Below are 24,278 nucleotides of genomic sequence, written 5' to 3'. Positions count from 1 at the left end.
TTGTTTCAGGTGGTAGAAAGAGCATGCATCATGGCCGGGAAGTTGAATTTGAGGAGCTAAAAGCAATTCAAATTGTCTGGAGCCTAGGGTACAACAAAGATCGAGCTTGGGAGAATGTTTGGGCAACACAGCAGAAGTCAGGTCAGGAATTGGGCCTGCTCCTAAATACTGTGGGAAGCTACTGCAGGGTATTAATCAAAGGGATGACACTAGCTGATTTGTAATTTCAAGGACACCGTGGGAAATGGACTGGAGGAGCCTGAGCCAGATGGGGAGACGAGAGAAATGGCTCTTGCAGGTGTCCGGGTGTGAAGCTGTGGTGGCCTGGACCTGGGCAAAGCCAGGTAGGAAGGGAGAGACTCATCGTGTCCCGATTTCACTGTAACAAAGTTCTTGAACCACTTCTGTCATTTACTCCAGGAGTTTCTTCCAGTGGCTCCCATGCTTGAGATGCTTCAGAATCACCTGGCGGGCTTATGCAAACACCACCATCTGAATTTCTGTTTCAGTGTGTAGGGGTGAGGCCCGAGAATTCCCATTTCTAATAAGCTTCCAGGGGATACTGCGGCTGCTGGTCCCGGGGCCACACTTTGAGTACCAGTGATTTATTCCTACCTTTTTGTGAAGAGGATAAGAGCTTTGGGCCTTTCCAGCTGGTAGCGTTCTCAGCTTTTGGTAACCAGCATCCTGGTGTTTATGTAAAACGTTGAATCTGCTCACTAAGGTCCTGCCCCTCAGGATCTGCATTTGACTCCAATTAACTGTCTTGGAGTTGACTCCCTGAGTGAATGACTTGAATAACTCAGCATGACTGTGATGTATTATTTATTTAAAGATTCCGAACTCTTCTCCCCCACAATCCTATGGTAAACAAGGACAAACCAAAAAACAATTATGAGTTAAATAATGTTTCTTTATTCTAGGAGTTGCTCCTTTGTTCTCTGACTCTTCCCATATTCCTGTAACTCTCACAGATGGCCAACCCTTCGTGATTTTAATTTTGGCAAGGGCCCTCCTGCCCCATGCAGGATCCCATTAAACATGCTTTGATGATGGGCTTAGAAAGTAAAAATCAACTGCAAGGTTGCCTTCCTGGTCTGTTATTAACCGGCTGTCCTGCCTTTAGAAAGCATTAGCAAAGTATGCAGGGGCCTTGGTTGTCTGTTCTTTCTTCTTTTCCTTCTACATCCAATCCTTCCAGGCTAGGTGTTTTTGCAATTTGAAATTTCTTGTTACAGAATTAGTGTGGTTACTACATCGACTATAGTGAACATACATGCTTCCCACGTGCCCTCCAGAGACGCGAAGGCTTTTGGGGTCCCTGCTGTACCCTCGGCTCCTGTAGGATCAAGCACCTCGGCCACACAGTGACATTAGGACGTGAGAGTGGATTCCTCCAAGTGCTCCTCTGGCATTGATTAAAAGGCGAGGCAGAGGGGAGGGGAGAGAGCCACAGAGGAAAAGAAAATGTTCGCACTGCTTTGTGCTGAGAGGCGGTCAAGGCTGGCTTCTGTGTCACCGAGGGGAGGAGACCGGGACTCAGGGAGAGGAGAAGTCATTGAAGAGGAGACTAGGGGGAAGGTGAGTTCAGAACTGAGCCTGAGGGGCACCTGGGTGGCTCAGTCGGTTGAGCCTCTGCCTTCAGCTCAGGTCATGATCCTGGAGTCCTGGAATCAAGCATCGGGCTCCCTGCTCAGTGGGGAGTCTGCTTCACCCCTGCCCTCTGCCCCTCCCCAACTCGGGCTCTCTCTCTCTGTCTCTCAAATAAATAAATAAATAAATAAAATCTTTAAAGAAAAAAAAAAAAAGAACTGAGCCTGAGAAAACCTCACACCACCCATTATAGTGCTGTCGAGTGTTAGGAAGGAAATGACTGAGAGATTTGGGGGGGGGGGTTATTTTATACCAGGGAGAAGCCCAGGCTCAAGAAGACTTCTTTAAGGCATCACTTACTGTGCAGTGTGTTGACATAGTCTCTCAAGTGGGGTTTATAAAACAAGTACTTTGAGTGAATCTAGTTTTCCCATTGATTTCATTATTAAAATTATTTTACAATGTAATTTTATGGTATAAATATATTTTCATATGTTTACGTGAAATACTTAGATATATATTTATACCATATATGTATATTTACATTATAATATAAACATATTTATAAGTGATTCTAAGTTATAGAAATTATTTTTATGAGTTATATAAATCATTCTAATGAACAAAGTAAGAACTTTTGATGAGGGAAAGGATCAAGTTGATGGCTGGACATTTTAAACAATTGGCGGGATTTTACTTTTCACATTTCCCTAATCTTTGTTCCTATAGTCTGTTCCCTTACTGAGAGGAGCCATCCTTCCTGTCTATAATTGATTGAGATTATTTATTTCATACTTAGAAGCCCCCTCTTTCCATATTCACACTGAGCATTTAGAATGCTCAAATGTACTCTCCTAATCTTTTGTCTAATTCAAGTATAGAATATATATATTTTTTATTAATTTGGATTCCACAAGCTTGGAACTTGTGAATTTTTAGGTAGGGTCACTTTAAAAGAAATAAAATTCACTTAAAAATTCATTGAAATAGGGCTGTGTAATGTTTGCCCATTTAAGACAACAAAGTGGCTTTAAGAACTTTGGAAACACCATTTAAAAAAAATTAATTGCAACTTAAGGCAATATGACTACAATTCAGGCTGAAAATTTGCTGTCCTCATCAAAAATACTTCCTGTAAGTGTCGAGAAACTACCTACCTGACCTGTAGTCTAGGTTGAATTACCTATACTATTTGAAGGTGATAAAACCATATTAAAGTGATTTTTTTTCCTGCCATGGATTCAGTCTGGCTTTTTTCCATTATGTCTGAGTTAGAGCTGACTGTTTGACAATATTCAGCAGTCCTAGTTTACAATACTACACTTTACCAATAGGTGTCACTGTCTAACACATGATCCACTGTCTAACACATGATCTATTCAAACAAAAAAATATTTATGTATGGATTTAGAGGTTCTGTAATCCTGATTAATTCTGTACTTTATCAAGATGGAAGGGTAGAAACTTTGAGCCTTAAGCTTCTGTAAAGCAAGGACTCCAGAGGCTGGTGGGGGCAGAGGAAGGAAGCGTTTTAGCTCTTTCAGGGAGAAGTTATGATAGGGCAGAGTTCTTGAACTCTCCAGCATTCAGAGATCTGTCACTTGGCCGACACCCAAGTGCCTTTTAGTGATTGCTTGTTGAGGCTTGCTTTATTTATTTATTTATTTATTTATTTGTTTGTTTCTCACTCAGCCACGGCCTTCAAGTAACACTGGAGTGTCTGTTAATTCAAAGTCCGTTCAGGGTTCAGAAAGGTTTTTGTCCTGTTACACACAACTGAGTCAGGATATCCCAATGCAATGTTTCAGTCTTTGTCTGGTGAGGTAGACATATGTTCTGTAATAATTATGAAGTTAGCCTTGAGTGCTTGACACTACAGACAACATTTAGGAATTAGAAAGAGAGAAGGGAATCAACTGTTGGATCAATCTCTCTGCCTGAAGACTTGAAGGCCTAAGGAGACTTCCTTCTCTATGATATAAGAGGAAAGTGGCGTTTTCACAGTTTTAGTGAACCTTTTGGAAAGTTCATTTTTCTTCAGCTGCTCTTTGAAAAAGAAATTATTATGGACGTTTTGATCATATATGAAATTAGAGAAAATAGTATGATGAATCTCCATATGCCTCTCGCCCAGATCCAACTATTGTCAGCACATGACCAGTCCTGTTTCATCTACACTGACTCTCCTATGCCTTACTCCTACCTATTGGATAATTTTGAAGTAAATACTAGACACAATATTACCTCACCCCTAAATATTTCAGTATGTGTCTCTGAGAGACAAGACACTATTTTTTAAGTCATTGTTAGAGCCCAAACAAACAAACAAACAAACAAACCAAAAAACTCTTAACACTATTTCTTCTTAGAAAACAAAACAAAACCCTAAGGAACATTTATTTGTTTTTCACTAAGATTTTATCTTGAACATGCAACTAAACTGTCACCTCTCCCACCCTAAATTGAAGAAGGGTTAGTGCAGTGAATGCTATAAAGCAGATATGGAGAGTTTGAAGGACTGGGACCAACATTAACTGACAAAAATCAACTTCCATCTAAATTATGAAAATACTTACATTTAACAAAAGGAGGGGAAGGGGGCCATGGGGGTTTCAGATTGGCCAAGATCCTCACGTTTCATCTAATACACGCAATCCTGGCTGGAGTGTACCACAGTGGAAACAGGATTACTATAACTTGAAACTTCCACTGGCGCACACTGTCCACAGTGGTGTTCATGCCCACCCCCTTCCCCCAAGGCTTCCAACTCAACTGTTTCCCAGCCTGTTGGGCCTGTCCACGGGGGAGCACGAAGATTTTTTCTTTCATCCAGTCTTTGTTGTAAGGCTGGTATGCCTGGGTATCAGCTCTGTAAACAAGGCCACTGAGATCTGCCAAATCATGGATAAAATCAAGCAACTGACTGATATCATAGGTGATACAGAGGCTCTTCAGATGATCTTCATAATTTTACAAACACAGTCAATGCCTTCAATCACAGCGTCATGGCATAAGTTCTGCCTCCTGGCCTGTTGGTAGGCTGTACCGGCAGAATGGTGTGAGACATGGCCCCAGACTCTCTTGCTGCTGATCCTGCCTACGCCACCGCTGCAATACTATTTCTTTAATATCATTAAATATGCTCTCAGTAGTCACTAAGTTTACCTTATTGTTCCATAACATTTTTAAAGTCCACATATTGCATTTGGTGTTTCCTAAAATTCCTTAAATCTGTAAACTTTCTTTTCCTTCTATTTCTTTTCTAATGCATTTATTTGTTGAAGAAACTGGATCTTGTGCCCCATAGCATACCTTGCACTCTGGGATTGGCCAGTTGCCTCCCTGTGGTGTCATTTGGCATGTTCATCTGTTATATCTAGATGCTTGATCATATTCAAGTTCAATTTTTTTGGTAGAACATTTCATAAATGGTGCTGTGGATTCATTATTCTGTCACATCAGAGTCATATGATGCTCGACACGCTGTCTTTTCATTGTCTTGTATTTTATCTTATTTTATTGTTTGGAATGTTAAGATTGACCAGAGCTGTCAGATCTTGTCAGCCTGATCCATGTGTCTTTCCCCAGATGGCTTTAGCAACCCTGGATGACCATTGTCTAGAGCTATTATTTCTTTAGGGGCTACAAAATACAGATACTCAAATTTAATCATTCCTTCTGTAATTACTAAGTGGAATTCTCCTGTAAAGAAGAATTTTTTTTGTTGATTATTTGATTACACTGGAATATAGTTAATACAGGAAAGGTAGGATAATTCCCCCCCCCCCGCCCTGCTTTGTCCAATTTTAGCATGGGATGTTGGTGCCCTAACAAACCTTTATATGGAACCATTGATGTTTTTAAAAAATATATCGTTATGACCTCATAGATTTTGCTTTTTTTTTTTTACTTGGTGTGACACGTATTGGATGTCTGTGTTTTTTTTATTTGAGTATAGTTGACACACAATGTTCTGCTAGTTTCAGTGTACAAGACAAGAAATAACAAGTGTTGGGGAGAACATGAAGAAAAAAGGACCCTGGTACAGGGTTGGTGGGAATGTAAATTGTTACAACCACTGTGGAAAACCGTATGACCTCAGGCTTTTTTAAAAAAGATGCATTTTTATCTAGTAGAGTTACAATTTTTAATGCACAAATGATCTAGTCCCTTTAACTTGGCTCCTATTTATTATCTCTTGACATGAGACCCGTGAATGTGTACAGCTTCTTTGCTTTTTGGCATGACAGGGTGTTCTAGGCTTATATAAGTTTATTGCACCAGACCCGAAATCAGCCATCTCTCCAAGGATTTCAGGATTTTTTTTGTGGAAATGATGTTTGGAAACCACAATCTGGACACTAGGGGCACTCCTTGTTCCTGAGTTAGTTATTGCTTCCAGACCTTTTGTGTGAACAGTTAGGTAATAATTTCTTTTTAAGTAAATTATATCATGAGTATATTTTGACTCTTGATTCAAATGCAAGTCTACAAACGTCACTGACCTGTATTTCCTTTAACCATTTTTCAGGATTTTATGAGATCCAGCTTAGGGAAAACTGAGTTTATGATATTTAGTTTGAGTTTAAAGAGATACATTTATATGTTTTTTCAGTCACTTTTGGGTAGTTAAGCCATTGATAGCCATCAGTGTCTGAATTAACTTCTATGGTTCCTAGAAGCAGAAACATGGATCCTAGAGTAAAAACTAGGTGTGCAGTGTGGAACCTGAAGCTGATCTCTGGAAAATTCTTTCAGTCATCAGATGTGTTTAATTGTCGGTGGAGAATTCAGTTTTCATCAACACTTCCTTAAAATGGAAATGCTCTGCTGTTTTGAATATTTTTGATAATGAATATTTTTGATATGAATATTTTTGATAATGAATACAAGTGATAGTATAAGCAACTTAAGAAGCAGCATACATTTAAAAATTTATGGTACTCATGCAAAATAGAACTTATCAAAATTCCTGTGTTTGTAGGGCACAAACTTAAAACAGACCTACAAACAATAAAAACATATTTTTGTGTAACATTGTATAGTATATGCATTTCCAGTTATCAATACTAAAAAAATTTTGATTCTAGAAAATATGAAATTATCTTTCTATCTTATTACAAAAATTGGTATTAGAAAGTGTGTTCTTATATAAAGCGATGATGAAAAAATTACAGCCAATACTATAAAGATGGTAAATATTAGAAAAGTGTCTTAAGTAGTTAATTAATAAGGATTTGCTTTTTTTTCAGATTCTGATAGTTGAGTATTTGTCAGTTATTTAAACTTTGTTTTTTTTTTGTGATTTCTCTTCTTGATATAAACAAATATGCACTTCCATTCCTAATGTTATATTTTTATTATATATTGTTATTTTTTTAAGTAAGCCCCTCAAATTGTAGAGACCTCAGACCCCACAAAATCTGGAGCTGCTGGGTGCTGGTTATTATTTCTTTATCCTCCCCTCCTCTTAATTTTTTTTAAAATTCAAGTATAATTAGCATATAGTGTTCATCAGTTTCAAGTGTATAATATAGTAATTCAACACTTCTATACATTACTCAGTGTTCATCATAAGAAGTGTACTCTTAATCCCCTTCACCTATTTCACCTCCCTCCCTCAAGCAACCAGCACTTTGTTCTCTATATTTGTCTGTTTTTTTTTTCTTTGTCTCCTTTTTTGGTTGTTGTTCATTGTTTTGTTTCTTAAATTCTACCTATAAGTGAAATCATATGGTATTTGTCTTTCTCTGACTATTTCACTTAGCATTATACCCTCTATTGTTGCAAATGCAAGATTTCATTCTTTCTATGGCTGGGTAATATTTCTACCTATCTATCTATCTATCTACCTATCTATCTATCTATCTATCTATCTATCTATCTCACCTCTTCTTTACCCATTCATCTATGGATGGACACGGGTTGTTTCCAATCTTGGCTATTGTAAATACTGCTGCAATAAACATAGGGATGCATATATCTTTTGAATTAGTATTTTGATATTCTCTGGGTTGTTCTTTATTTAGCCTCTCCTGATTTTAGGACTTTTCTGTCTGTTCTGTGCCCTGGGACCCATAGATTGCCTTAGCTGGGCTTATGTGCTGTGCTTTTTGACTTCTAAATGGGTTTAACCAGAGAGGTAGCAGCTAGAGTTGAAAAGGAAAGAAAAAAAGTTGGGATATCTATTTCTTTCACTTTTTTCTTGTCTCTCACCATTGTTGGAACAGTGAATGTGCTTCCCTAAGGCATCAGGACTACTTGGAGGAAGGCTTTTGCTCTGTGGTTTTGGCTCCTTTGGGGTTGTGGTAACACCATTTTCTTCCTTTTTCCATTCAGGCCTTGACTTTCTCCACTACGCTTCATCATCCTTGTTGATTTCCTTAATCCTGTTCAAGATTTATTTAAAAAATTTTAAAAAAGATTTCATATTTATTTATTAGAAAGAGAGAGAGAGCATAAGTGGGGGGGAGGGGGAACAGTAGGAGAGGGAGGGAGAAATCCCAAGCAGACCCCTACTGGGCACAGAAACTGACCTGGGGCTTGATCCTACAACCCAGAAATCATGACCTGAGCTGAAAGCAAGATTTGGACGCCCAACCAACTGAGCCACCCAGGTGTGCCCCTGTTCAAGATTTAAGTAATAGTTCTCTTGTTAAATTCTTTCCATTAAACTTTTTTGAGTGTGCCATTTGTTTTCTGCCAGTACTGAGATGTTGAAGTTAAACCTGAGTTGGGAAGGCTGGAATGGGGAATTAATCAAAGCTTATTGGCTCCTTTTGATACATACGATACTTCAGCTTGCACTTCCCTTTTTGTCTGAAAGCTGTGCTGTATCTGGACACTGCTTAGGGCATGGGACCCTCTGCCAAGGCAGGGGTCTCCTGTGTTTAGGTTTTAGCTTTCACTGGGATACCACATACCCACTTTCTCTAAGGGCATGCCTTCTCCCTGGGGTGTTGATACCCAGTAGCATATGAGTGTTTGATTCCCTAAGACATCAGTATTCTACCCTCTCTCTAGTGTTTAGAATGATTCCCCTTCTGCTGCCTAATGCTCACAAGGGTAAATCCCTCTCTTCCTTCTTCCTCTAGTACCTTAAGTATAATATCCGCAGCCAGTTTAGGCATTTACTTTATATAAGGAGAGCATATTATTTCAAGTAACATATGTCTTACATCTTACAGAAATCCCCAGGGCAAGATACTGAAGATCAGAATGAAATGGGTAAAAGGAAAAATGTAAGGAGAATCACACAAATTGAAGGTCTGTTATGATGCCCCCAGACCACCCAGAATTGTCGCAGGGTGTGTGCTAGTGTGGTACAGAGTGTTTCCTGGAGCCTACTTGCGGCAGAGCTTGGCTTGCTTACTTTCAGATTCATACTCTATCTTTCTCTTTCCTGTTCTGTATGACAAGAAACTCTGTTTCTCAGGCCTCTAGCATCTCTGTAGGTTTGGCCAATGGGGTTCCCTGGTATAAAGGAGACATAAGGAAGGGGAGAAGACTTCTCTCTTCTTTGCTTTTGGTGGCATCTCTGGCAGCATCTCTGAGCCTCGTGGGTGGGTCCAGACCCTGCCAGAAAGTGTCTCTCTTTATGACCTCCCTGGAAAGGCCCACTATGGTTCCACCTTATACCCAGTGACCTCAGCTTCTGCATTTGGGAACACAGCGTCCTTCCTGTGTTCCTGTTGCTCATCCCTGAGATGTCTCACCATCTTCTGCTCAGCTCCTTAGTTTTTTCATCACTAGCTTATTCAGTTCCTTAGATTAAATTCTATCTGTTTGAAATACCTCAGGTGGTTTCTGCTTTCTGACTAAAATCCAAATGATAGGTCGTGTTTCTGTCTGATGGGAGAATTTGTTTTTAACGAAAACCCCATCTTTGTCGGAGATTGTTTGTGTGTAAAAAAGAGCAATCTCATCAATCTAATTTAAGTAAAAGGAGATTTATTGCAAGTACTCACTGCTCATGAAATCCAAGATTTATTTTAAGTACACAGAAAATGAAATCTGTTCTACTCTCTTCTCTGGGCAGGCTTAACCCTCAGATGGTAGTACAGATAAGTAGATCAAACTAAGCCACAGCTGACTATTTCACTGCAATCCCAGCTCAATTTATACAAGGCTCCTGGAGAAAACCCTTCCCTCTCTTCAGTCCATGGTTAGTTTCAAGCAGTGTTCTTGACAACAGGGAAAACATGGTTATGTAACTACATTATTTATCATCCACTTAGACTTCAACAGACTATGGGAGAAATAACAGATCAATGGTACCCAGAAGACTCTCCATAATACAGGCTTATGTTAACTCTCAAATTTCAAATTCTTTTGCTTGCTGACTTTATTTTTTTCTATGCAATTAACTCCTCTCATACATCTTCTCAGACCTCTTTTTTAATTTTCTTTTTACTTTATTCTCATGTAATTTTTCTATAATATTATCATTAGTGCGGGGAAAGAGCCCTGTGTCTAGGACAGAAAGAATGGGTTATGCACCCTTGTCCATTCGGTCAAACTGTAGCTGTAATTGTGAGGTCTCATTTCATTTCATGTAAACATTCCCCAGTTCCCCTCTAATTAGGTTCACTATTTCCATAATGTTTGAGGAACTTGAAAATGTTCTCAACTTCACAGACTATCCATATTTTATTTTTAACTGTACCTTCTTCCAGTGAAATAGCTTCCTCTTCTGATCTATACTGCTGTCTCAAATCATGTTGTAGAAGGGGTCAGAAGCAGGTAGTTCTGAGGGACTGCAGCAGAAGGAGTCTGTGGTGTGATTGCAGTTGTCTACGAGCAATGTGTCTCTGTTCCCATCTTCTTCCAGTTCTGGCTCTTATTTGTAAAATCTGATAGAGAAGTAGTAGACAGCCTGCAAAAGTACGGGAAAAGGGCTCTCTATTCATCACTCTGCTCCTGTCTCTTAATTCATACCTAGTTGGTAAGAGATTTGATCATGATCTTCCTATTTTGCCTATTCCTTCCCTCCAAATCATGAGGACTGACTTTTTCTCTCTATACTTTAAGAAGCAAAAATAATGATTCTAACACCAGTCACTGCAACGAGGAAGAGAATCTAGAACGGATTTCCTCTTGGTGGGCTGACCTGTACAGTCCTTAAATTGATAATGACTACAGTTTGTTTGGATCTGTTTTGAGGTTTTACAGAAAGATAAAGCTGCTAATCAAAATTACTACTACTAATCATTTATTTGTTGGTCAGCCCGTACATGTTAAATAATTGCACAATCATTAGTGACCAAGGTAAGGGCACTGAGATTTACTAATGGCTGAATCACAGGTAGCAGGAAAGGTCTGGAAACAGTTACAGTTACTGAACTTTGATAGGGGTCACATGTGGACCTTTGACCCAAGCAGGAGATACTACCAACGAACAAGTATCTAGGGAAGGCAGTCTTCATGATTGTGGCTTTCACTGAGTTGCTACCCTCATATGTCTTTAGATGGAGAACTAGAGCCACTCTCCAGGTTATATAAGTCTACATGTATCATGGCAAAATGGCCAGGTAGAACTGCTATCCTCAATATTTATAATGGCAAAGTCAAGCTTGCTTGTGTAGTAAGCAGTTAAACAGTATGGTCTTTGGTGAGAGATTATGCAGTAATTAGGGTGATATGTGTGTGTGTACAATATGATTTTCTAAAATGTATTTGTAAGGGCAGGAAGAATAGAGAGCCTTTCTACCCCAAACTATACAGGGTAAGGCCCCTTCCTTACCTACCACGCCCAGCCTGAACATTGGGAAAGGACTAAATGTAAATGTAGATCGTGGTGGAATTTGGTTAGAAGTCCAGTTATAGATCAGTTTAGATAAGCTAGAGAAGAAATGGATTGTGAACCACATTCTACTTACGTGTAGAAATAAGGGGACAATTTCCATATAGCAAGATAATGCTATAGACATACCACTGCCAAGTATTTTGACGGAAAGCAAAGCCTCTTAAAAATCAGCTGATGCACAGCCCTTCCTCCTCACGAAAAGCCAGCAATTAGAGTGATTTCAGACAAGACCCCAGAATTCTCTTTACTGAGTAACCAGAAATCTAGTACATAATAAAATGGAAATTTAGAGCCTATGAAAATCTTCATGGAACATAAAAAAAAGGGCCAAAGAATATGGAAGCAAAAATCTGAATTGTATCAGAGCATAGATATTTTACTTACGACATGACTAAATGTTTCCACCAGGTTGTTATCAAGCTGAAGTTAGACTTGACTATCAGATACCCGATGCATAATATTTATAGTTTGTGATAGATCATGATACATAATTTTACTATCTCCTTTAGCATTGTTTCCTATATGGGTTCAGACATTTGTGATTCATTAGTTTTACTGCCTTCATAAAATCCCGAGTCAAGAAATCTGTCCAGTGTTGTTAGAGATAGAGATCAGTACCAGATGATCTTGGGAGATGTCAGTGAGGAATCTGTCAACAGGCTAAGCCCAGCTTGGGAGCACCCCACAGAAAATGCTGTAGCGTGGCTTATGTCAGACTGTGTATGTCACAAGTCACGTATAGGAATCTAAGGAGAAACAAGTTTCCATTGGAACAAGTGGCTAGAAACGGCTGTAAGTTATAGCAAAAGGCCTTGGCATTGGATGCTGGTAAGGTTTAAAGATGACTGCACACGGAGTTATTTGCGCATAGTGTCTAAAAGAACCTAGTTCAATCACTTTGTGGCTCTGTGACCTTAGACTGGGCATTTAGCCATTTGTGTCCTCAGTTTCCTTGTTTGTAAACGGGGGGAGGATATTATAATAACTCCTTATGAGTTGTTGTCAGGATTTGATGAGATAGTACCTGGAAAACACTTGAAAAGAGTGTTCAATAAATATTAGCTAATATGATTAACTTTTAATGTTGATAATAAATAATTATATCAATAATTAATCTCACTGAAATAAAGGCTGATATGACGTTAAAACTAGTGGATATGGGTTTGGAAGCATGGCTTTTAGTCATGACTCCAGCAGTTGTGCTCCAAGTGAGTTATAGAATTTTAGAGCTGGAATGTGGAAGTGATTTTGAGATTATCTTATTGAATTTCCTCAATTTATGTAAAGAAATCGAGGCCACGGTATTCTTGCTCAAGGCCACACAGCAAGATGGTAGCAGCGTGCGTTCCATTCTGTTGCCCTCTTAAATGAATGTGGCCCTTAGTTTCTTCACGTGGAAATCAAGGCATTGAACTGTGTTAATTTCACCCCAAATTCAAGTAAAATATGGGTTCTTTTAAAGTTCATATTGTTAATGGCTTAAAACGTTAGTGTATAAGTCTGGAAACGCACATATTCTGTAACACAGCAATTTCACTCCCACGCATATATCCAACAGAAATGTATATGCTAAAAGATATGCACTGGAATGTTCATAAGAGCACTATTTGTATTAGCCCCAAACTGGAAATTACCTAAATGGCCATCAGCAGTGGAATGGGTAAGTAAACTGGCACATACACACAATGGGAGATGGGTAACCTACAGTTACCGACAACATTGATGAATCTCACCAGTGTAGTGTTGAATGGAAGTTACACACGAAAGAGATCACATTATGTGGTTCTGTTTACAGAGTCTAAAAATAAGCAAAACAAATGATGCTGTTAGCATTGGGGATGGCATTTATTCTTGTGGGGATAGTAACTGGGAAAGGGTACAAAAGGGTTTCTGAGGTGCTGGTAACGTTTTGTTTATTGCTCTGTGTTCTGGCTGCATAGATGTGTGCAGACTGTGACAATTTAGTAAGTTTTATACCCATGATATGTGTGGTTCTCTGTGGTCTGTTAAACTCCAATAAAAAATGAAATGAACACAGTAAGACACATACAAAAATTTGAGCATCACCTGTTGTCAGCCACTAATTTAGGTGCTGGGGATAATATACTGAACAAAGGTGACACTATTTCTGCCCTCATGGATGTTACTTTTGGTGGGGAGTAGAGGAGTCAACGATTTGCAGTGAAGGAGAGCTAATGTTGTTGCAAAAGTGGAGCTGGCCAGGGGTTTGGTGCATTTATTTGGTAGCTACTTTATAGTCGACATAGATGTCTTTCAATTTGTAGTTAAACATTTGGTAGGGTATCATCTTTCATTCTGTCTCAGAGGCTTTCTTTTAAATATTATTATTTTTAAAAAATCTGTAATGCTTTCTTTTTACTTGTCTGTCTGATGATTTCCAAGTGGTTTTAGACTCATTTATCGTCAGTCTGTCAACGGGCATGTGTCCATTAAAGTGTTTGCTTGTGATGAAGGAATAGAAACAGCTAGCTGCTACGGGACTAGATGGGACTTATTAGAGCCATTTAAGTAAGCTCAGCAATGCTCTGTTTACAAAGGAAAGACCATTTGCCTTCTAAGATCTATTGCCCATTTAGTGACCTCACTGACAAATGTAACATTATTCAATATTATTGTCGCATGTTTCCAAAGTTGTACTTTAATAGCCTTTCAGACGAAAAGGATGCTTTAATTATTATGCCTAATTGTGCAGAGAGAACAATTGCAAAAACAGGGATCTGCATTGATGTTCCAATGTGCTTTTATAGAGTAAATGAAGGCCAAGAATCAAAAGAAAAATGCTGAGAAACAGATGAAGAACTCTTTGGGAATGCTCAGACTTTTATTGGGACCACATATAAGTGCCCTAAGAAAAGCAAAGAAAGATGCTAATTAGAGGGGAAAATACAGTGTGTTTTGCTTGATCACTTCTGATTGTGTCAAAATGTCCCTGTGGACTGAGGGGGTGCATAAAGCCTCTAGCTTGGGTTTTTAATGAGGTTTATGCCATTACTTACAGTTTTATGAGTACTGTATTACTTAACAGTGGTTCCTTTTACGGGACTTATGGTGGACATCTTTTCAGTGATTATCTTAGTCTCTTGTTTTCCGGTAATGTTCCCTTCCTCTCACCTCAGGCAATGCTGGGTGTGTGGTCCGCCATTGGCCATTTTGCCCAGTGTGGCTCTGACTACAGGTTACAGTTGGTTAGAGTGAAGAGCACATGTTTCAATCAGAGTACCTTTCCCGGACTGTGGCCACAGTTGATTGATCAAGAGGTGGGCATTTGACCCAGGCCTGGCCAATTCCTTCCCCAGGAATTTCAGGTTGGGTCTTAGGGAGAGAAGTTGGCACAGATGTGTGGTTGCTGTTTGTAGATGCCTCCTAGTGCCGTGTGCCACACTCCGTAATGGAAGTGAATCGTGCAGGTGCACAGTGGGGAGCAGAACTGGGAGGTCGTTCCAGTCCCGGATTCCCATTCATTCACAGGGCCAAGGAGACATTCCTGTCCTGGGATTCCATGAGAACATTAATTACCCTTAAATGGCAGAGTGGTTTCTCTACTTGGTCTCGACAGCCTTACCTACGACAATCCCCTTACTCTACACTGACTGTTCAGCAGATGATACCATATATGGGTTATTACCATGATATAATTCGGTAAGCCAGCCGTACTCCCTTTTGGAATAAAATAAGTTTTAAATGAATATAATTAATAAAGGAGTAAAGAAATATTTTAGAATTCCTAAAATAGGTTTATATTTCATTTTATACTTGGAATTACGTTTCACTGAATGGCGAAGACTAACTATAGAAATCACTCCGTTTTAAAAGTTGGAGGGGATCTCCACTCTGGATTTCTTTCTGGCTGAAGAAACTGGGGCCTAGAAACAAGCCTACCCAGACTTTCTGGCTCATTGGTCCTAGTAGGACTCTCCCATTCAGGACAGTAAGGAGATTGTACGTAGACCACTACAGAATCTGAGCCTAAAAGGCAGAGCGCTAAATTCCTGAGACAATGGAAGCTGGGGGTGATGGGCTACTGGGAAGCATTTCTCTGGAATGCAAGGAGAATGGAGTGATGAAGTCAATGTCAGGTCCCCAAACACTAGATTCCATTTCACCCTCTTGCTGCCCGACCCATCTCGTGACCCTGTTTTAACAAAGACTTCGCAAGTCTGCATTTTGCAGTTGCCACCTCCTTCCCTCCTTCTTCTAAACTGAGAACTCTTCCTTCTCCCCATCATTCTTTAGTTCTCAACTTCCTCGGAGGGATCAATAGGTTAGGACAGAGTGAACAACTTTCTTGGAAAGATATCTTTGTTATCAGCCATTAGAGAAAGGTGTGATTTGGTGAGACTGCCCACGGGATGTGGCCCAGGATGCATTTTGGGAGACTGTTCTTGAAAGGGAAATAACTCAAGAAATTCTTCATAATGATCTCATCCAATCAGAAGTGATGGAGAACTAACCAGAAATTTGAGCCTGACGTGGGGCTCGATCCCAGAACGCCGGGATCACGCCCTGAGCCGAAGGCAGACGCTTAACGACTGCACCACCCAGGTGCCCCTGGAAATTTATATATTTTTTGGGAGACAGAGAACACTTCTCTGAATTTGTTTCATTTCTTATGTGGGCAAGTTACCTGACTTCTCTATACCCTACTCAGTTCATTTTTTTTTTTAAGATTTTATTTATTTATTTGACAGAGAGACAGCCAGTGAGAGAGGGAACACAAGCAGGGGGAGTGGGAGAGGAAGAAGCAGGCTCCCAGCAGAGGAGCCTGATGCGGGGCTCGATCCCAGAATGCCGGGATCACGCCCTGAGCCAAAGGCCGATGCTTAAGGACTGAGCCACCCAGGAGCCCCTCAGTTCATCTTTTTAAAGGGGAAAATGGGCTTGTATAAATGGTTGTTTGGCTTAAATGAGGAACTGCCCATGCAGATTTTAGCACTGTGAGCATTTTACTCTTTGTTAGTTATTAACCTGGGAAAGGATAATTTTTTTAAAAAGATAAAATCAAAGATTTCATTTAACTCATTATTAAATGAGTATAACTTGTTCAAAGGGGGGATCCAAAGAACAGAGTCATTTAAAGATCGGGAATATAGAAATTAGCTGCTCTAAGCACTGTCTAGTTTTCCATTGGAGGTACTCAGTAATCCCTTTTGCTTGTTCCAAGGTTCCTGACATTGCTGTAATTATTATTAATTCATCCTAGCTGAATTTCCCCAATTCATGCCCATTTATCAGGAAGGACTCTACTTTTGACATAGAAATCTCGTGTGCCCTCGGGGCGCCTGAGTGGCTCAGTCGTTAAGCATCTGCCTTTGACTCAGGGCGTGATCCTGGAGTTCTGGGATCGAGCTCCACGTCGGGCTCTTCCGCTGGGAGCCTGCTTCTTCCTCTCCCATTCCCCCTGCTCGTGTTGCCTCTCTCGCTGGCTGTCTCTCTGTCAAATAAATAAATAAAATCTTTAAAAAAAAAAAAAAAAGAAATCTCGTGTGCCCTAAACCCGCATTTACAACATAAGCATTCCTGTTCATTCCAGGTAGATTTCACAATAGGGTTCCACCAGTACAACTCCTTATTATGGAGCCTTCAATTCTTGGCCATAATTTACCAGCTTGGATTAAAGTCAAAGGATAAAAAAATATGTTGAGGTTTAAACAAGAAAGAAAAACGGAAGTGGTCATGCTGGCAATTTACCCATTTAGAAAATGTCTGGGGCTGTGAAAACCAAATCCACTGTTGGCAGTGCACGCTGATGCAAGAAAGTCTATTTGGTGTGGGGAATAGTACTCAACATTTCATTTTCAGCAATTTAATCAAATCTCTCCTGCTCTCTTAAATATTTATTTAGTCTCCTATAATTTATGGTAACCATGGCACTTAGTATTACCCAGGTGTTAAATCTAATACAAAAAAGGGTAAAAAGAATAGCAAAGAAGTATCAAGTGATGCCCAGGGGAACTTATTAAGTGTATTTCATTGAAATAATCCAATTCACTGAATTGAGGCAGAACTCTTAAAAAAAAAAAAGTACCACTTGAAAGGACTTGGCTCAAATTGGAGCAGACACCTCACCTGCAAGCTGCCCAGATCATTAATTTGAATAATTTCTATTGCACGCTTCTGGGGTAGACTGCTTTACAGTCATTGGGTTGGTTGTTACTTACTCTTATGCTGTGATATAATCAGATTGACATTAAGATTTCTGTTTGAAAGATGCACAAAGTGGCCAGTGACTTGCACAAGGGCATAGACAAGACCACAGATGCACTGTTTGATTTCAGATCATTTTTTAAATGTTTTTTTATATTATGTTAGTCACCATACAGTACATCCCTGGTTTCTGATGTAAAGTTCGATGATTCATTAGTTCCATATAACACCCAGTGCACCATGTAATACGTGCCCTCCTTAATACCCATCACCAGCCTGTCCCATTCCCCCACCCTCCTCCCCTCTGCGATTTCAGATCATTTTTATCTCTTTTCTGTGAAACCTGAGATTTTCCCTGCGTTTCAGGAGGTTGGCCCACTCACCTTGAAGTACCCCTGTCATACAATCTCTGATCCTCAGAAACTGCTGTTTTTGTCCTTTATTCTCCATCAATCAGCACCAATTCCATGCACCTTCCTGGGTGTATGGTATTCAACTTGTGAATTTATTTAGTGAATGCTGCTTCATCATGTCTAAGAACCGTTTTAGAAACCCACAGAGGCTGATGGGCCACCTGAAGAGCTCCGGGCTCACGCTAAAGGCTGACAAAAAAAGTGGACAACACACTCATGAGGTCAGGACACTGGGTTCTAGGTCTGACTTCGCCACTAGCATGTGGCACAATCTTGACGTAGTAATTTAAAATTTCTGCTCTGATCACTTTTACCACTATGTGAACTAATTTAAGAAGATAAAAATGATTTAATGAGCTCTCCAATACTAATATGCTAACATCACAGTGTAAAGAGAGCATGGGCTTTTGCAGGTTCAGATCTTGGCTCTGCTCTTAAGTTGCTGCTGTTTAAGAAATTAAAAAAATTACTTACTGTCTGAGTCTCCATTTTCACACCTCTAAAATGATAACGTCAGTATATAATGAGGTTGCTGTAAAGACGTTTATGTTTAAATACCTGGAACAAAATACATGTACTCTGAATGATAGCTATTATTTTTACATGTTACTGTGGGCCAACTCTCTTGCAAATTATGTATTCTTATTTTTCTTTATAATTTAATATTCAAATATTAAGGGAAGGTTCAAATATGGCATGCTGCTTGTATTTATTTTTTTAACCACATAAGCTGGGTTATTTCTTCATTTGGGCAACGTTTATCTATATACTGGATACGCCTAATTTTTGTCTCACGGTAAGGTTTTTTTATACTGTGCGAGCTACCTAGGTAAAGTCTCCTCTAGAGTGGTAATTGTTTAGAGACCTCATAATCATTTTGTTGACGTCTTTAGCCAAATCTGGAGCATTTATTCAAATCCAATAGGGCAGGAGATATAAAGATAAATAAGAAGCAGCAGTGTAGGTTGAAGGTAGAAGGAAGGTAAAAAGCCAGAGTCTCCAGTTCATGTTCAGCGCTAACTGTAAATGTGACCAGGGTCATCACTGAACTTCTCTGGGGCTCGATTTCACCTGTGCTGCCACTTGTTGAACCAGGTATACTTCTGATGATAGTTGCCTAGAGGCATTGGCGAGTCTACACTAATTAGAAATCGGTTACTAAAACAGGAGGAATAATTTCAGATTATTTGTGTTCTGGGTACTACTGTTTCCTTTAATTAACATGGAAATCAAGGATATTTACAGTAATTGCTAGTAGTGACAGCACTAGCCTAGTGCTAGTGTATTAGCATTGGTATGTTGCAAAGCACTTTTCAAACACATTGTGACATTTCGAGATACATATGGGGGCACTTGAGATAGATGTCACTATTCTCTCCTCTTGGGGCTAGGGCTGTGTGTGTGTGAGAGAGAGAGAGCACGTGCGAGAGAGCATGAGCCCACAACCACAGCAACAGTCTGGGTCTTGTTCTAATGTGTTCAAACTCTTGCAGCTCTGCTGCTCCAGTCAGCCTCCATCTGCTTCTATTTAGCCCAAGCCCATCTTGCAGCAATAACATTAGGAACTCTGCCTGGATACAGCCTGTGAATATGCCTTGGGATAACTCACATAATTAATAATTAATTAATAATCCAAAGAATTACTGACTTTCAACACATAGAAGTGGACCTTATATCCTTGCAAAAGTTTCCATCGATCCCAAAGATGACTTTTTCTGATCAGGGCACAAAGATGATAATTTAAGTACTTCTACCTACCTGTTGGAACAACTTAAGAAAAAAATGGCCAAATCCAATTTTTTTCAGTTTTAAAAGAAATGTTAAAAATCGTTTTAATCTTATTATAAAAACAGTATATATTTTACTGGAGGAAATTAGAAAACAAAGTCCAGTTGCACCAACCTTGGAGAACCTTTATTGTTATTCAACACATACCACGGATGACAGTTGGGTTTGGCCACCTGGGATCATGGCAGAATATTTGTCTTTAATGGGATTTTTTTTTTTCCTACTTACCCTGAATTTGGCCTCCAAAGCTTTCTCAACACAGTGCCTGTAGGATCCATAACACTTGGTTGGAATTGGCACATGGGTAGATAACTGTTTTCCATCTCTTGTGCCTTTCCAAAGCCTTTACTCTAGACTCACCTATTCATATATATGTGAGTATATACATATATTTTAATAAAGTTTACCGATTTGATTGGCTTCAAAGCGTTCAACTGCTTTATTAATGTGATACCATCTATCTTGTTTTACATAAAAGGTACAAATCTTGCACACCAATTGAAGAATTTTCTCTGTAGCTTCAGGGAATGGGAGGATAAGGGTAGGAAGTTAAAAAGAACATATATAGACAATCATGAAATCAATTCTGAAAACAAGCTTTAATTTGAACAGTTTAAGTGCTAAATTTTCAAAAAAAGACTTTTGTGGTGAAAATACTTAATACCTAACATTTCGTGTTAAGCCTGCATGCTTTCCAAATAAGGTGTCCCTCGTCCTTCTAAATTACTGAGTATAAAAGCTGTAATGTTATATGTTCCCAAGGGGCAGAGAGTAATTAAGACATGAAGTAATTTTAATAGAAATCATTCCTCTTTTCTTGGCAAGAGAAGAATTTCAGTAGGAATTTTTCAAAATTACAAAATATCCTTCCCTGGGGTATTCATGCCGCCACTTAGCAGATTTCTCATTTCATTTAACACAAATATTTTGATCCTCAAGGGGAAATCTGCTCAGTCACAGTTTCTGCATTACTGTCTCCCAAAGATAAACGAGGTGCTTTTCTCCAAAATGGACACAGGAGAGGTAAGGTGGGAGGAAAATGATATAAATCCCAGGAAGAAATTTCTAAAAACAAATCATTTACTAAAGTCCTTAAAAATGGAAACAACCTCCAATTCCTGTTTCATTTTCTTTTCAGAATGTTTTTTCAAACAGAAAAGATACTATTTTTCCTAAGAAAGCCAGCCTGAAGTTCTGTAGGGATTAAAAAGAGAAGATGATCTTAGAAGGCATTGGGGTTTCCTGTCTTCTAGTTCAGGCAGATGGCAGTGGCCTTCTGGGTGGGTGGGTGGGGAAAGACTGAGGCTCTATCTTTCCAGTTGGCTGGAAAGTGCTGTCTGATTGACCGGCCATGGCTCCTGGAGAGTTGTGGATGGGGTTGCTCTCCCTTTGCTGACCTTGGATGAGTGATGTTTCTAGCAGTGCCAGCATACCTGTGGGGAAGATGCAACTTGTCACCAGCGCCTGTTCCCATGTGTCTTCTGCCCTCAAGATCTTCTGAGTACTTGAACTTGCCCTTCCCAACCAGCATTAAAAATTGAAGCTTGGCCCGTTGATAATTCCACTGAGGTTCCACTCTTTGCCAAATAACAGGCAAACTAATGTCCCATGTTGGATAATGAGTGTAAATGGGTTGTATTGTGACTGCCAGTGGTCCTGTAGAAAAAGTTGAGCTTGAAGGAAGTAACTTGCTGGTGATAATATCAGGCACCATGAGAGGCTAAGACAATGTTTGAAAGTATGCAGTTATTTGGTCTTCATCAAAGTGGGCATTCTGTCTCTCTGAAAGATTGCCAGTGCTCTTAAGGTCAACTTCAGCACCATGTTTTTGTGATTAAACCATTCCTTTCTTAGAAGGTAAATGGTTGTAAGGCTTTCAGCAAAGAAGCACTAAATGAGCTTTCAAATAAACCTTGATGTCTTCAAATAAATTCAGGCTTAAAGCCCCTTGCGTGGTGTCTCAAGATCCAACCTTAAATGTTAGGTCTCAGGAAGTTTATTTAGCTGTATTCAAATTAAAAACGTAGACTTCAAAAACCCGAAGATATGGTCCTTGTGTATGTTCTGGGTACGTGGTGATCACCACATGTTTTTCAGCAGTCTGGAAAGGTTAGTGACACCAAGGGAATTGTGTCAATGACTCATCAGAGCTCTCCTTCAGTCATGTAACCTGTCTATTATGGATTCATGATTGTTATAAAAATCAGGGTCAGGAACAATCCTAACATACAAGTGGTCAGATGTCACAGTGATCTTCATGTCCTAATGGAATATTAGAGGTTTCATTGCCTGCAGGATTGACATCAATGTCCAAGGTAATTGCCAGATGTTTTGACATTAGGCTGTAAGCTCTTTTGGAGGAAAGGATAAGCAGCTCTCTAAAACCACAAGCAGCTGTTTAAAAATACAATTATTTTTTGAAATGGAGTTTTTATGACCACTTAAGCTCTAAGAATTGTTTAAAGTGATATAAAAAGCCCCATAATATCACTATTTTAAATTAGTCTTCAAGTAGGCCTCTTTGTAAGGAAACAGACTTTATTAGGCCAATAACCTCTTCTCTCTTCTTTATCTTTTGTTTTGACTATTTTAGGCCTAGCGGAAGTCACTCCTAAGTCAAGTATCTCATGAGGCCAGGATGGGTGTTAAATTTCCTGTGGCCAGTTCCAGGGTGACCAAGAGCTCACCTGACTCTGATAATTTTTTGAAAATACGTGCCATGCAACATGGGTTCCCTTGAGATGAGGGACAAGAGACTAAACTAGATTAGTGTAAACCCATCTCTACTACTAAACAACTAATATAGCAATATTAGTTATTAATCTTTATAATAGAAACTAATATATTTTGAGTGCTCCCATGGAGCAAACTCTGTGATAAGCATGTCACATATAATCCTCACAACAGTCTTATAAGATAACACAAACATCTCATTTTGTAGAAGAGAAAAGTAAGGCCCACAGAAGTTAAGTGACTTCCCAAATCACATTGATTTTAAATGACAGACATCAGGTTTGAAACCAGGTTTGTCCAAATCCAAGCCCAACCTTATTCCTTCATGCCAGGCTGCCTCCAGTAATACCATTTGTATAGTAGTTTATAATGATAGAGGACTTTAAATATTTTTCAGTCTCCTTGAGTGCTGGGAATTACTCATGGGGATATGGTCTTTGTCACTGGTTGGATTGGGAATGAAGGTGAAAACAATTATGAAGCTCATTCTATCCATGCAGTTGGGCAAAGACTGAGCTGGACTCGGAACCCAAGTGCCTTAACTCTTCATCCTGTGTTATTTCCATTATATCAAAGACACTCAAAGTTTCAGGGCCAATGAGAATGAGTGTCCATAGTTTTCCACCACTGTCCTTTTCCTTGGAGGTGCCACATTCACTGAGAATCAGAAGAGGTATCCAAGTTGAGCAAGATTTTGTCAGCTACAACACATGAGTCATTTCCTCTACCATCTCTGCCTTCTAGGAGTTTACACAAATGCAATGCCTAAGCATAACTTGTGAAGCAAGCTCTTGGAAATTAGTAAGCAATTCATATATGTTACCAATAAATGAGTAAGTATATGCGTAATTACAAAAGATTATTAGGCACAAAAAGACTCAAACTATAATTTGTGCCCCATGCCTTAGGTGAAAACTCAGATGCCATTTAAACTATAGTCAGTTCTAAGATAGGTTCATTGTTGTCTGTATTTACATAAGAGAAGGACCTGGAAGACTGTAGTATGGTGACTAACATAATATAATAAAAAAAAGTTAAATAAATAAATAAATAAATAAATAAATAAATAAAGGTTTATGTTTAGGGGTGCCTGGCTGGCTCAGTTGAAGAGTGTGCAACTCTTGATCTCGGGGTCATGAGTTCAAGTTCCACACTGGGTGTAGAGATTACTTAAACAAATAAATATTTAAAAATTTAAAAAAAAAAAAGAAGAAAACTGGAAAAAAAAAAAAGAAGAAGAAAGCTGAAAGTTGGCAGAATTAGAGAAAGTTGAAAGTACTGGGTGGGCCTGACCAAAATTATTGGCTCATTTATCTATGACCTCTTGCTAAAATGAATTGTTCTGGGGCAGGGGCCATGTTTCATTTATAATGTCTTCTTGACCCTCCACCTTCGTTGCTTAACAGTGTCTAGAAACATATTCTTAACCAAGCATTCATAGATGGGCTAGAGGACATCTGTGTACCCCTTGATAATGAAAATAGAATAAAGGTAGATGATACATTTTTCTAGAGAGGCAGCCCATAGATTTTGTGGGGTCCTTGGAATGCATGACTGCAAAACCACTAGTCTAAGGGGACTCTATCCTGGCTACATGTTGAAATCATTTGTAAAAGCTCTTGAAAATTATGGATGGCTCCTCACTGGGACTATTATATCAGACTATTCTGGGAAGGGGAGATGGGAGACGAGGGTTAATAAAATACTCTGAAGTTTATTATAGTGCACTAACAGTATTGAACACCACTGACCTAGAGGTATGATATTGTCATGTTATTTGA

General features: G+C 39.2%; 1 pseudogene; it reads right to left on the bottom strand.

Annotated features, from left to right (window-relative positions):
• Positions 1–4,131: 4,131 nt before the first annotated feature.
• Positions 4,132–4,660, bottom strand: LOC103667743 (annotated as a pseudogene).
• Between the last annotated feature and the right edge of the window lie 19,618 nt (positions 4,661–24,278).

The sequence above is a fragment of the Ursus maritimus genome, unplaced genomic scaffold (assembly GCF_017311325.1).
Source record: "Ursus maritimus isolate PB19 unplaced genomic scaffold, ASM1731132v1 scaffold_7, whole genome shotgun sequence".
NCBI lineage: Eukaryota > Metazoa > Chordata > Mammalia > Carnivora > Ursidae > Ursus > Ursus maritimus.
The sequence above is the reverse complement of the archived record's forward strand: the minus strand, read 5'-3'. Positions and strand labels throughout refer to the sequence as shown.